Here is an 11,261-nt window from a genome sequence, read left to right on the forward strand (position 1 = left end):
TGGAAACAGAATTGATCCCCTGTGCTGGTGCGTAACAGCCACACCACAAGGATGAACACAGCTGGCCACATCAGCAGCGTGTATGGGTTTCAACTACTGAGATGCCGGGTATGGTTCTGTGGCTGGAACAGGCAGGAGGCAAGAGATGCATTGCAATAGAGGCGTGTGGGGCCATCCCAGATCCCATCCCCAGCACACCAGGATCAGCCACCTTCCTGGGGCAGCTTTCAGTCTTCGTCTTCCCCACAAGGTTATCCTGGCTTAGCTTAAGGCCATCTCTGAAGTGTTTGCAAACAAATTACTTCAACTAGAGTTTCTTTAAGTGTCCACCATGTGAATGAAATGCTTATTACATTGAAGCCAAGGGCCATTTTGCTATTGGCCTTGGTAGCCATACATTTGCACCGCTTCTATACATATGGCTCATATGTAGCTCAGTGTGTTGGCCAACTCCCATTAAAGCCTGTGTGTTGAAAGCTTTTTAACAAACAATGAGCATGTGAGCGATCCAGGACTCTTGCCATTGGTTAGAGTTTGCAGTAAGGATTAACGACCTAGTCCACAGGTTACTTGAGGGCAAAGTTGTGGCCACATATGTGGAAGTTCTGCAGGAGGGAAACAACTCCCAGATGCTGAAGAAGGAACCAATCAGCTATTGTTGCTCCTGGATGCTGAAGAAGGAACCAGTCAGCTGTCTTTGCATTATGTGTAGAAACCAATTATAAATCTAAAGCGCATGACCAAGCTTGGAAGCTATAAAAGGCAGTGCTCTGAAGTGAATAAACGTCAGTTTCTGATTACATTAATCAGTGTGCTGTCTGTTGATCTTCCGCACCTGTGAAGGCCACATCAGTAGACTGACTGGTGTCTTGTCAAACGGTAATGCTAATAAAATATTCACACTGGCAGAAGATTATGCTCTATTTTCACAGTAGTGGCCACAAAAATTATTTGCCTTTGTAGTCTACACTCTCATAAGTACATTGAAACATAATTAGTTCTAAGTTTTTTGGGGTGATAACTTTCTGTTGCTAAAAATTAATATGATAGAAATTCCTTAGCCGTGTACTTTCTGCATATGCAGAATAAACGCATGCACCCTTACTTGCATGTACAAGTGTAAGGGTGTAGGTAAGTAAAGACTCAAAAACGATGGAATAGAAGGCAGCCACCCAGGAAAGATAACTTGCTCAGAGTAGATAGATGACTGTAGATTCAGATTGGATCTTAGGAAAAATTTCTTCCCTAAAAGGGTAAAAGGCTTTGGAACAGGCTGCCTATGAAAGTGGTGGAATCACCTTTCCTGGAAATGTTCAAAATCCATGTAGATGAAGCCATTAATGACATGTTTTAGTGGTGGACTTGGCAGTCCTAGGGTTGGACTTGATGATCTGGGGTTGGACTTGATGGTCTTTTTCAACCTGATTGATTCTATTATTTGATAGTATAAAAAATTGTTGTTATGCAGTGGGAGGAGGGATATGCTCCAGTTAGTTAAAATGTAGCATTTAAAATAAAGCTTTTAGCTGCTGTCTGATAATTCATAAAGTAAAATAATTAAATATGGCTCTGCCAAAATGGAAATGTCCAATGGCTCCCACGTAATCAACAACATTAAACTTAATCAGCAATGCCTCCCATGCAATCAACATCGTTAAACTTCTGTTGCAACAAGGCATCAGATAAGTGCAGGGTGTTTTAATCAATGGATATGTTAACAAGCCTAAACAAAAGATTAAGACAAAACAGTTGTGAAATAGTCTTTCATGGCTGAACATCACAGCGAAACTGTGGAATATCTCCTGATTTTCATGAAACCACAGAGGTTGAGGTGGGAAGGGACCTCTGAAGGCCATCTGGTCCAACCCTGTATACTCAAGCAGGGCCATCTGGAGTCAGTTCCCCAGGATCATGTCCAGTTGGCGCTTGAAATTTGGCCAGTGTTTTCTATCGCAGTAGTCAAAATGGGAGCTTTTTATAAGGTCCGTCAATTAAATATACCTACATAATAACTCTATTTGTAAATCTCTTATTTGTTTATCTTCAGCTGTCAGATCATGCAGTGTGCTTAGCAAACTCGGGTGCTATTTAAATGAGGTGGAGTTAGTGCTCATTCACTTGGGAGAGGAGGTTAGATTTTCACCTGTGGGACCATCATTAAATTGTACACGTTAGAAGTAGGTCCATTAGCCTCCAGCACACGCTTAAGACTTTCCAAAGGGAAATTGTGACTAGACTTTAAATTCCTTCCCTTGTAAAAAATGAATAGGATAGCAGCATGCAAAATTCATTTAAGAGGAGGACTTAGAAGAAGAAAAATAAATAAGGTTAAAAGGGAGGTGCAATGTTTGTATTAATTTTTTCCCGTAAATCAACAATTTCAAAATTCAAAAATAAGTGGGTTTCAGGACAACAGAGGAAAGAAAGTCAGAAACACACAAAGTAAAGAAGAGTAAAAAGATCAGTTAGTTTTTCTTAGATAAAAGTAATAGCTTTGATCAATTAAATCCAATGGCATTAGTCATTTGCACTGGAAAGGTATTTCAAGACTTCTCCAACTAGAAGACAGAAAAAAAATTGGTGATTGTGTTTTAATTACATGTTGCTGTCGTATGGGAGTTAAGTATTTGTTTAGTTAGTTACACCTTTTAAGTAACATTTGAATTAACATCTAACAATAACATATTAAGTAATATTTTTGCTTAAGCTGCTGGACAGTTCAGGTCTGGAGGAAGTGATGACAACAGGGAGAGTGCTTTGGCAGCTTACAATGACATCTGAGTGCCTTCGTCCTGTCTTCTGCTTCCTGTGGGTGACATTCACTGCTTCAGCACTTTCCCATTAGCTCTCTCAAGGCAGAGCAGCAGAAGCAAAGAGCACATACCTGCAGGTGTACAGTCAACAGTTGGGCTGGGAGAAGGGACTCCTTAGAATCTAGAAAAGTCAAGAGAATTAACTTCTATACCCGCGTTCCAGGCCCTGAAGTAAGATCCAAAACCATTATTGACCTAGATGGCTCTTCTAGGGAAGTGCAGGAAAATGGAGGGAGCTCTGTCTTTTTACAGGGATTTGCAGCCAGTACATTTTCTCTTCAACTCTTCAGTACATTTTCTACACCAGCTTATATTAATGTAATGGTAGCAAACTTCTCTTTGCTTTTGAAGCAGATGTTGCAGCACATACGAGTCTCAGTGATCATTTTTGAAACTGCCTGATGAATATTTTCATTAGTGTATTCTAAAAGTTTAAAGATTAATGTAATTACTTTACAAAATCTCTTCCCAACAAGCAGAAGTTGCAAATTCTTCCTTTGCATAGTCCATTGTTTAATTTGTCAGAAAATAAAAAGAAAAAAAAGAGTGTTTCATTGATTGTTGTAGTGTTGCCATGATTATGGATAAGCAGAAGACTTGGGAAGACTTTCCAAAGGAGTCATGCACCTGTCTCTGTCAGCCACCAGATTCTTCTGCTCCTTGCAGGAGACCTTCTCTAATCCATCCTTCCTATGTAACAATACCCTCCAGTTATGACTCCTGAATTCTTTAGTTCAAACAAAATTATGTATTAAGAGCTAAAGTACTTTTCACCTGAATCCAGTTAAAACAGCAGGATATCTACTATGCTCAGGGTTTGTTGATTCAAACTGGCACAGCCTGTTTCCTTAGGTCAGGTCTGAATTCCACTGAAGTCTAGAAAAAGCCTCTTACTGAATACAGTAGAATTTGAAGCAAGTTTTTATCATGAATGAAGGAGCTCCTCTTCTAGAAGAAGAAAAGGAAGACAAGAAACAAAGCACAAAGAAAAAGCAAAGCACAATGCCAGGCAAGCAGAAGTTATGCAAAAAGTAACCATATTCAAAAAGTCTGGTTGTTTCTACAGCTTAAAGCACACTGCCAAGTCAGTGCCAGAGGAATTAAAAGGATGACAGAGTTAAAAAACTGAGTACCATTGTCAAATGAAAAATGGGCAGAGAAGTTCTTTCCAGTGAGGCTGTTCTCTCATTTACCATAATAAAACTTCTAAATCAAAACTTACTGGTTTTACTCCCTGCTGTGAGACAGATAGCTCTTGGAAATTATTTATTTCAGCTGGGTAAGTGGAAAAAAAAATGGTTGGGATGCAGCTCCCTTTCCCAAAGTTGACATACAGAATCACAGAATCATAGAATCATACAATAGTTAGGGTTGGAAAGGACCTTAATATCATTTAGTTCCAAACCCCCTGCCATGGGCAGAGTCACCTCGCACTAAACCACGTCACCCAAGACTCCATCCAACCTGGACTTGAGCACTGCCAGGGATGGAGAATTCACAACTTCTTTGGGCAACCCATCCAGTGCCTCACCACCCTCACAGTAAAGAACTTCTTTATATCTAATAGAAACTTCCCCTGTTCAAGTTTGAACCATTACCCCTTGTCCTGTCACTACAGTGTCTAATGAGGAGTCCCTCCCCAGCATCTCCAACATCCGTGTAGGCCCCCTTCAGATACTGGAAGGCTGCTGTGAGGTCTAAATCCAAGTCACAATATCTAAAAAGTTTAAGAGATTATTCCATTATACAACCCCCAACAAAGAGTCCAGAGAAGGGCCACAAAAATGATCAGAGGACTGGAAGCCTGCCCTATGAGGAAAGTCTGAGAGAACTGGGGTTTTTCGACCTAGAGAAGAGGTGGCCCAGGAGAAACCTTATCACCATGTTCCAGTATTTAAAGGGTGGCTACAAAGAAGACAGAGACTCCCTTTTTACAAGGAGTCACATGGAAAAGACAAGGGGTTATGGGCATAAGTTACTGCTGGGGAGATTCTGACTGGACACAAGAGGAAATTTTTCACAATGAGAATAGTCAGCCATTGGAACCATCTCCCCAGAGAACTGGTGGATTCCCCAGCACGGATGCTTTCAAGATTCAGCTCAACAGAATGCTGGGCCATGTAGTCTCATCATGCTTATTGAGAAAGGTTGGACTAGGTGATAACTGAGCACCCTTCCAAGCTGGTATTCTATGAACCTTTTGGATGCCTTGTCTTGACATATTCCTAAAGCAAACAGAAAGGTTTACCTTATATTTTGTGAGAGATTATGTTGAGTGTGAGAGGTAAACAGGACGGTCACCTCTCACACAGTGTGAGAATTGACAGTACAGCAAGGAGGTAACTTTCTGGTGGCTGGTCTTGACTAGAAATACGGGGGTTGGAAAAAGAGTGGACTGGTTCTGTTAGTGTGTCAAAGCAAATTGTGAATAATAGAGGTGCATAGTGTTTCTTTTTTTAAATTCAAAGTAGTGCTTGTAAAGCAGAAAGATGAAGAGCCTCATTTAGGTGAGAGGAGATCATGAGAGGTGAGGAGAGAGAAGGGGCGGCCATGAGGGGTGAGGGAAGATTGTGAGTGGATAAGAGAGGCAGCCATGAGAGGTGAGGGAAGATTGTGAGGGGACAGGAGGGACGGCCAAGAGGGATAAAGGGAGATTGTAAGGGGACAGGAGGGGCGGCCAAGAGGGGAAATCATGAGGGGAGAGCAGGGGTGGCCATGAGGGGTGAGAGGAGATTGTGAAGGGACAGGAGGGGTGGCCATGAGAGGTGAGGGAAGATCATGAGGGGAGAGTGGGGGTGGCCATGAGGGAAAGTCATGAGGGGAGAGCTGGGGTGGCCATGAGGGGTGAGGGGAAATTATCAGGGCTGAGGGGAGAGCAGGGATGGCCTTGAGAGGTGAGGGGCAACTGTGATGGGACACAAGAGGCAGCCATGAGGGAAGATCATGAGGGGACAGGAGGGGTGGCCATGAGGGGAAATTGTGAGGGGAGAACAGGGGTGACCATGAGGGGTGAGAGGAGATCGTGAGGGATGATGGGAGAGCAGAGGTAGCCATGAGGGAAGATCATGAGTGTACAGCAGGTGTGGCTATGACAAGTGAGGGGAGATGGTGATGGGACAGGAGAGGCAGCCACGAGGGAAGAGCATGAGGGGACAGCAGGGGCAGCCATGACAGTCGAGAGGAGATGTCTAGAATTAATGCACACAGCATATTTCTAGCTTTTGTTGATGAACAAATGTTTTCTGTTTTCCAATCCCTTTTAGCTGTAAGCAACATCACCCTTGTTACTTGACAGTAAATCTTCAGGAATCCCATCAAAGGCAAGAGGGCTGGTAGGACTTCCACTACAGAATGTACAATCCAAGTAAAGAGAAAGTAAAGTAAAATCCAAGTAAACTTGGAGCTTTCTAGGCACTGGAAAATCCAAGTAAGAGCAAGGTATTCTGCAAAGCCCAGGTGTGGAGAAAGGTGTGAGAAATGCTTTTACCTTATTAGACACTGAAACCCAATGGTAAGATGTTGTCCATAAGAAAGCATTGTTTCTTAATCCATCTATTCCCAAAATTATTTCATCCTTTTACCTGCATTATTCTTTCGCTCCTTTCTTCACATTTATATAGGTATCAGAAGATGTCCAGCTTGGCTGCAATGATCTCGAACTCTTCTGCATCTGACCTTGCGTTACATTAAGCTTGGAGTAACATCCATATGGAGTCAAGTTCAAAGTATGCCTGTTCCAACATCATCATAATGGATTTCACTCCAGATATGCAAGTGCCTTGCATACAATACTGTTTGCTTCAATAACCATACTTTATGTAAGGTCAGAAAAAGCAGGTCAGTTACAGCCTTTACCAAGGCCCTTGGGACTGCAGGTTTGAACTCAGGAACTATTCAGTCCACTACGTGATTCTCTCTTCAAACCTTCTGGAATCTATTTGGTGAAGAAATGCTACTCTTTCCATGTTTTAAGCAGAAGAAATTAAGCACTGACTTGACCGATGGAATGAGGCAAGCAGCTTTGGGTCAGTCATCATAATTCCTGTTGGAACTCAAACCCTCCTGTTTAGAATATATTTTGTACCCATCTAGGCCTTTTCTCATCTAGGATACTGATACCTCTTTTTATAGGAAACCAGGAAAAACAGTCTTTTAGTTCAGACATCATGAACATGAACTTCTCTGACACTAATTATCTCACCAATGATTGTTCACCCAACTGTAGGAGCCACTTTGGGACTAGAAGCTTTGGTACCTGTTTGTAAATAGATCTTTGATAGTTGGATTAAGCTCTGGAACAGATCCAGAGTCTGCCATCTAGATACGAAACATAGCTCCTTCATGAAGTTCCTAGGCAGCTAGGTAGAATGAGAACTCCAGAGATCTGTGTGGAGGCTGAACAAATGATATGTCTGGAGGGCTTTCATATTAGCAGCTCCAAACACATTCCTGGTATTAAAAACATAATGAGAACTATGCTACTCTCAACCACCCCTAGGCAATGCGCTTTGAAGAAATAGAGATTTTGTAATCACCACCATGCAGCTCCTCCTTTGCTGACATTGAATCCAACTGAATCTGTTCAGCTGTATTAAGCCAAACTTCAATCTCACGGGGGTTTTTCTGACCTTTCTTCTGTTTTTTATTTAATGGAAGTATTTAAAAAATTCTCAAGATAATTGCAGAAGATATGAACATAAATAACTGTAAGCATGTACAAGATAACCCATGCTAACCCAATATGAACTGTCTTTGAGCTGCAGTTACTCAGAGAACTTTGTCAGTTTTTAAGCAGGCTGCATGGCAGATGAATGAAAACAGTGGTGTGAAGTGAATTCTCCTTTTCTAGTATACAGCCATAGATCATCAACTCTTCCATAACGTGTGGCTTCCCTTAAAATTGTTGACCTGCTGAAGAGAGAAAAGAAAAATAAGTACTGTCAAAGCCAGTCATCTGTAAAGATAAGGTAAGATGGGAATGCAGCCTCAAAAATTAAAAAGGAAAATAAAAAGTTCTGTAAAATAAGTGTGAAACAATGATATTTGGGCACTAACAAACAAAGCTTTGTTACAGCTAAGGATCATCCAGGAGACGGCTCATATTCAGATATCAAAAATGCTGAGACCCAGAGATTAGAAATGAACACAACAGTGTTAGACCAGTGTGGTTTTACAGACCAGTTCCATTCTGCCTCTGCACATCTTGCCTTATTTCAGTGGGATTGCAGCATCCCATCACACTCTTAAACTTACTGGAAATTTCCCCAGAAAGATGAAAAAGCCAAAAGAATGGCATAGTTCGGAAAACTGAAAGGCACTTGTGATTGCAAATAGAGATGTTTATTTACCATGACAAGTGTCCTATGTTAGCAGGATGCAGTAGCTCTGTGGTAGCCCCACAGCCAGCCTCTCCTTGCCTCCCTTTCTCCACAGAGGTGGGGGTCTCCTGCCAGCAAGGAGTAGGACCCCATTCCCACTTGGGAAGGGGGAGATTCAGTGTAGTCATAGCTTTCAGACTGGGTTGAAATCCGAGTAACAGATGAGGTAAACAATTGCATCCAGCCTGGAGCATTTTCCAGCCTGTGCTGGAAATGCACATCCAGCACTATGCATTTTCTGCAGGACATAGTTCTTTCTTGCTTCTCCCCTAAAATCTTCTGTAGGAAAACTGTGTCTTGGGCAGTTTTTCCTCTCTTCTGTGCAAACCTCATCAGTTTTTGATGATAAATGAACAGGGCTCCTGTAAGCCTACATACTACAAGGGGCATACGGTGGTGTTGCTCTGTTTCAGATGTTTGGGGCTCAATACCTACTTGCCGGGAAGCTGTTGAGTTGTGTTCAACAGCTACAGTGACTGCTGCCGGGAGGGGAGCAGGGCTGCAAAGTTAAGAAAGCCCAAGCAGATCTCCAGTTCAGGGTTTGCCCACGTATGTTGTAGCACACAGGTGCTTGGTGCAGCACCTCGCAGCACAGCATAACTGTGTTTGTTTGCCTGCTCTGAGCTGCATCATCCACTTTCACACCCTGGGATTCTTCCCAAGTCTTTTTCACTGTGTTTGAGGTCCTGCCCGATGACAGAGACCATGTGACGTGAGTCATAAGTGATGAACCATGTGACTTTCATGTGTCTTAATGAGGTGATGGTATGTCAGCCTACCACTGCTTACTGTTTTGCTTTTGAATATTCAGTTTTGCTATTTCTTTAAGGAGGCACACACTCCATAGGCTGAGATAACCACGTGGAATCTACAGAGCAAAGCTAGCACTGCTAGCAACAGGCATACAAGTCTGTGTGTCAGCTCTTCAAATCCATTGTGTTACTGAGGGTTAGAAAATAAGTGAAGTAAGCACTTTTGTGGCTCTTCCATTGTATCAGGACTGTGACGATTTAGATGGAGAAATATATTTGGAAAGAGTTCAGCTTCCTCCCCAGAAAAATTCATAGAATCATAGAATGGTTTGGGATAGAAGGACCTTAAGATCATCTAGTTCCAATCCCCAGCCACAGGCAGAGACACCTTCCACTAGACCAGGCTGCCCAAAGCCCTGTCCAACCTGACCTTGAACACTGCGAGGGATGGAGCATTCACAACTTCCTTGGACAACCTGGGGACTGGGTCTGAAGGCCCCAGAAGTTCCTTCCCCAGCTGTGATTGTTTAATATGCAAAAACTAAATCAAAGAATTTCGCAAGTGATCATAGTTCTTATTGCTCAGATAAGAGTGTAGCATTCAATTTATTGTCTTTTACAGCTATAAATGTAATGAGATTACTATCACACTGGCAGCACAAGAAGCCAGAAAGAAGCAGAGGCAGGACACCTGATCCAAACTAGCCAAAGGGCTATTCCATACCATAGCATGTATATAAACTGGGGGGAGTTACCTGGAAGCGACTGGTTGCTGCTCAATTGGGCTGGGTATTGGTCGGTGGGTAGTGAACAACTGTATTGTGCATCATTTGTGGTTCTTGAGTTTTATTCCTCTCTTTCTCCTATTATTACTGTTATTAATTTTACTTTATTTCAATTACTAAATTGTTCTTATCTCAACCTGCAGGTTTTACATTCTTTCCATTCTCCTTCCCATCCCATCTGGGTCGGGCAGGCATGAGCAAGCAGCTGCATGGTGCTTAGGTGTCTATGGGTTAAACCACAGCAGGCTGACAGTAAGCATGATTTTGGTTTACTTTAGATGAAATCTAAGCTATGAACTGCAAACCTAGTTTATAGATGTCCAAACTTAAGAAGCAGAGGCAGTCAACTTTGTTCTCTTTGTTCTTTCAAAAGCTTAATATGTAGGTTGTTTGGGTGTTAATTTGGGTTGGGTGGTTTTTGTTTTTTTCTTTTTTTAGCCTTTAGGTAGAGTCAGGAAAGTCCCACGTTTTATACAGCAGAAACTAAAGATGGAGACATTAGTATTCTGTGGGTTCATTTAGCAAGTACCAATTAACAGGTTCCTGTTGTTCACTCAAAAAGTTAAGAAATTTGTTGCCGAGTTGCACTAAAGCCCCAGCTAGCTTTGAGTGACAGGCATACTGCACATGAACAGTTTCTGAAATATCTTCATTCACTGGAAAACAAACTAAAGCATCTACTTCAAAGTGCGTCTGTCCTATTAGAAAGAATTCCTGGAAAGCCTGAACAAGGCAAGCTGAAATTTGTGAATACAGTGAATTTCAGTGTTCATGTTGACCTGAACTACTCTGTCCAACCTAAAAATCATTTAGACTATTTATATTCTGGAGCTTATACTTGGCATCTTTTAAATCTTTTTGAAAAACTAGAGCAACATACTGTAGTGCACCCTCCCTTGCATTCTCTTTACTTTCCTATTAACTACTGGGATTAAATGTTCTTTATTTCTGGTAGAATTCCTTTTTACTACCCTGTTAGTCGTAACTTCTTTTGAAGCTTCAGCCCTCCTGCCTTTATACATTCATGCTATTATTTTTTACTTGCTTTGAGCCAGAAAGGTCTAATCTCACTTTTAATGTTTTTCCATCCATTTCCAGATCTCAAAGTTACTGGCGCATTCTTCCCTGCTGCTTTTTCTCTTCCCTGCTGCTTTTTCACTGCCTTTGAGGTTTTAATACATTTTTTTCAGCCACGGTCAATGCTCTGACCAATTTTACCCAACAGATGAGCAGTTTTCCATTCTTTTCTGCATGCAGTTCCCTTTTGCAGAACTGTAAATTTCTGAATATTAAAGTAAATAAATTTATTTTCTTTGAGAGTTGTACATTTGCTGTAAGTTCAGTGAGATTCACTTTTTTGTGGAAAGAATTCCCCCCTTAGATTAGGTCCTCAGGAGAATAACTTGTCCTGATCTGTGTGCTGAAGGCTGCTCTTTGAATGCCACTCTCATTATTTTGCTTCCCTCTTCCTTCCTGACCTTAGAATAACAGACAAAATCACTTTGTGATTATTTTTATCCAGATGACTCAAAA

This window comes from Lathamus discolor, chromosome 2 (genome assembly GCF_037157495.1).
Source record: "Lathamus discolor isolate bLatDis1 chromosome 2, bLatDis1.hap1, whole genome shotgun sequence".
NCBI lineage: Eukaryota > Metazoa > Chordata > Aves > Psittaciformes > Psittacidae > Lathamus > Lathamus discolor.